Source organism: Suncus etruscus, chromosome 1 (genome assembly GCF_024139225.1).
Source record: "Suncus etruscus isolate mSunEtr1 chromosome 1, mSunEtr1.pri.cur, whole genome shotgun sequence".
NCBI classification, from domain to species: Eukaryota; Metazoa; Chordata; class Mammalia; order Eulipotyphla; family Soricidae; genus Suncus; species Suncus etruscus.
The window spans coordinates 139,997,227-140,001,588 of NC_064848.1; the positions used below are offsets into that span (position 1 = coordinate 139,997,227).

The 4,362-nt window shown below is 40.2% G+C and overlaps 1 non-coding gene across 1 annotated transcript; it reads right to left on the reverse strand.

Moving 5' to 3' along the window:
* Positions 1 to 3,203: 3,203 nt before the first annotated feature.
* Positions 3,204 to 3,309, reverse strand: LOC126026052 (U6 spliceosomal RNA). Its single transcript, XR_007501562.1, has one exon. It is a non-coding gene; the product is annotated as a U6 spliceosomal RNA (small nuclear RNA).
* Positions 3,310 to 4,362: the final 1,053 nt, after the last annotated feature.

The window sequence follows — 4,362 nt, forward strand, 5'->3', positions numbered from 1 at the left end:
AGAAAAAATCTTAAATTCAAAGTCAGGAGTAAGCTCTGAGCACTGTTGGTGTGGCTTAAGAACCAAAAAGAAAAAAATATCCGGTAGGGTTGGGGAGTTAGTAAAAAGGGCTGGATGGAGTGCATGCCTGGAATGTGTGAGGCAATACTGAGCTTGATTCCTCAAAGCATATGACCAAGAGCACTTTGCCAAGTGTGGTACTAATGGCCCCTGAAAGGTCAGACCCAGAGCACAGGGCTCAGCACCCACAGGATTGGTGCCTGAGCACCACTGGGGAGACCCTTCCCCCAATATAAGCCCTTACAGAACTTATTCTAATTCTGGAGCTGATGCAATCCCTGGCAGAGGAGGGAAAGCTTCATCTTTAAGGAAATGCTGAGGGAAAAAGCATCTTGTGACAGGTGGGCAGGGAGACAAAGCAGAAATTAGAGTTCACACCTTGCATGTGGCTGACCCTGCTTCCTTCTAGCCCAGGAGGTCTGAGAGCACCAGTAGATATGACACTAGAGAGCTGAGCACTGGCAAGTGGCCTGGGTGATCCCTGATACCAATCCCCTCACTGTATGGTCTCAAGCAGTAGCACAAACTCAAACTTCAAATTAAACCAATGTCCAGATGGCTGGGAATCACTGTGTAGGGCTCCTGGGTGCCCTGAGCATCACTTGGGAGTCCCTCCCTACTAACCTCTCCAGCAAATAAACAATGATAAGAATCCTTCTCAATGGACCAATTGAATTTCCACCTGGATCTCCCCAGATTCCTTTTCTCTGGTTTCTATTACAAACGTCCATGAATGAAGTGAGTCATAACACATTTTTATTATCTGACCTAATCTGCAGGCCAGAAGTCTGAGCTGGGTTGCCCTGGGGTCTGTCAACTATTGGCTGAGTTTCCTCCAGAAGCTCTGGGGAGACTGTTTCTAGGGTGTGTGGTCACAAAAGATTAAAGATAAAACTAAAGTTATCATTCTACTATTATTTTTTTTGGGGGGGGGCAAAACCAGAGGAATCTCAAGGATCACTCCTAGTGGTTTTTAGGGGACCATATGGAAACTGGGGAATCATCATTTCCAAGTCAGTTACATTCAAGGCAAATGCCCTATCTGCTTATCTATGTCTTTGGCCCCTTCACATTCTATAAAAAAAAAAAAAAGAGGGGGGAAAAGTTGGGACTAGATATAGGACATGGATTAAGATGCTTATCTTGCATGTGGTCAGCCCAGTTCAAAAGTGGAACGTTTTCTAGAGTTCAAAGATAGAGACCCTCTGGAATGAAAGGGACAGTAAATATACAGACAACTGGATGAAATCCAGCTCTATCTTGCACACCATTACAAAGTACAAACAATGCAAGGGACCAAGAATGTTCCAGAGAAGAAGGGCCTGAAACCCAACTTCTCAAAAATACCAGCATACAAAGAACACATAGCTAAGAGTAGCTATTTTCTAACTGGTAATGTCTTAACCAGTCACATTATCAGTGAAATGAGTAAAATGAAATGCCTCAGACAGTCCTTTCCTAGGGTGGGCAGAGAAGACAGCCCTAATGTTGGGATATATTTCTGGCCTATGTGAGACCAACACCTCCATCCCTTGCCATACAACTAGGGGCAATCCCTATGTAAATACATTGCTACATAAACCCAAATGACACCCTGGACCAGCCTAAAAAACTGAAGGAAGTTGAGGCTGGGGGAAAACAAAAAGCGAAGATTAATCAATTCTGGAATCCAGGGAGGAAAATCTATGCAAGGATCCAATAAAGGAAATTCCCTAGACAGGATGTTGGAAAGCAGCTCACCCAGAAGAATGCTGACTCCGAAAAAACCTGGCCATCAAATGCCTGCCAGTTGGATCTGCAGATGCCCAAGTGGTAAAGATCAGGGACTTTGACTAACATTACGGGCAATTAAGTAAGTGACCATGAAGAACCGATATGCTCAGGGCTCACCAAAACTCTGAAATATTTACAAGGAAATGTAGTTACTATGTGCCACCATCATTTATATCATTAGCAACTCTGATTTGTGAGGCAGCTATGCATCCAGTTTTGATGACAGGGCTAAGGTAGAAACTGGCAGGAGAATGAGTGTGGATGTTTGAGTAAAACCCTCAAGTGTTGGAGCAGAAAAAGAAATGAGAGTAAGTCCATGTGAAGAATGAGCAGTAGGAATGTTCCAAAGGTAGGCATAAGAAGAGCAGTTTATTGGGTAGAAAATGGTTGCCATGGGTAGGCATAGGCCTTATGAACTACTAAGTCTATGGACATGAATGACACAGACAAATAAAATGGTCAAGAGCAAAAGCTCAGTGCCCAGTAAATGAACAAGTGGATTCACACACTGTTCTCTGCTCAATTGCTGGAACAGGTTTTAGAACAAGAGCAGGTTAAAAATGAGACAATGCGGAGGTACATTGGTCATGAAGGTAGTGTGAGTGAGAATAGGCAGCTACCAGAACCACAAGGAGGCTGTGTACATGCATTATGGCCCAGAACAGGTCAATTAGCACACAGCAGGCCACTGCCTGCCTGCTGAGCTATGAGACTAGCCACTTGTTTCATGGAAACTTGGTGGGACAATGCAAATGTCCTGGAATAAGATAGTGGTTGTGACTATACAGTACCATGAGTTTATTACAGGCTACTGACCTGTATACTTTGCAAAATAGCTCAAATGAGGGAGGGCATGCAAACAGCTAGTCTAATGGATTGTGGCACATGCTTTGCATGTGGGAGGCCTGGGTTTGATCCCCAGCACTCCATAGTCCCCTGAGCACTGCCAGGAATGGTCCTTGAGTACCAGGCTTGGAGTGTTCCTTGTGCACCACCAGATGTAGCCCCTAAAATCCAACAACAACAACAAAAGGTTTTAATGGGTTATTTTATGTTGGGCAAAACTTTGTCTCAATACAAGTATTTCAAACACCAGAGGATGGATTCTGTTCTTGGAGTTTGCAATGTCTGTTTTATTCCTGGCTACATGAGAGTAGTTTCCAATGCCTAATTTCCACATTACTTTTTGGCTTTAGTTCTTCTAGCCGGTAAAACTAAAATTTTTGATGATTTGTGGTTTTCATGGTATTTGAGGATCAGACAGAAATGAATTAGGTACTAACCTCAAAAATCTGTTACAAATATGTATGTGTATAGCTTTCATTAAGCTTATAAATTGTCCTCTTGCCATCTAACAACTAATTTTTTTTTAAATTATAGAATGCTTCACGAATTTGCGTGTCATCCTTGCGCAGGGGCCATGCTAATCTTCTCTGTATCATTCAATTTTAGTATATGTGCTGCCGAAGCGAGCACCTAACAACTAATTTTAAAGAATGAAACAGCAGCCAACTTCTTGAATTAGGAGTTAAAATAATAAAGCACTGTAAAGGCAATTACATTGTTTTGTTTATTCTCTCTCCAAGCTGGCAACCTCTGCTCCCAACACATCTACTGTCTGCTCCTTGTGATTAGGAACTGCAAATCAGGCCACTTATTCTGATACAAGAAAAACTTTGACCTTGACCCCTCATACAGAGCCAAGAGGTCAATGTTAGCCATTAAAGCTGGGATTCCTATGGTTAGTCCTTTCATTGGTCATACTGAGTTTATTTTCTTTCCTTTCCTTTTAACTTTTCCTTTTCCTTTCTTTGCCTTTCCTTCCTTCCTTCCATCAAGATTTTAAAAAGTCCATCCCACTTATATACAATGAATTTCATTTTCGCAAGTGTTTTTACTTATTATTTTTCTCTTAACTCCCAGATTTTTTTATTCATACATTCTACCTGAAACATTTACCAGGAGACTAGGGGTCTCATGGAAGAATATACTTTGTCCTTTAAGCAACATCATTTTTTATTGACATCGTATTCATGCAGTGAACTTATTTTAAAACTTAAAAATACTAAAAAATAATGTAGCTAAATATTTAAGTAATTGGGAAATGGTAAACGTATTATCCTTTTACATAGAACTATGTATAGTGATGCAGTTACAACTATTGAGTGGTTGTGGTATCTGATAACTCTAAAATTCTATTAGAATAAAAAAATGAATCCCTAAACAAAAAACAAAAAACATACATATTATACACCCACCAAGACTTTGGTCAGTATATCAAAAATGAGAAAAAAGTAAATTAGTATTCTTAGTTCAGCAGTATCCACGTAAAATAGTTATAAGAAAATTCAATACTTGTTATTATAAAAGTATAAATTAAATTTTCACTAGTGTTACGATGTAAAACAATATAAATGAGATAATAACTGGTTCACAAATAAATGAAGATCCCCAAAAGTTTGTTTATACAAGCACAATAAGGGGTGCCTGGTATTTTCAAACTATTTGTGACTTGTTTAGGATTCCAGA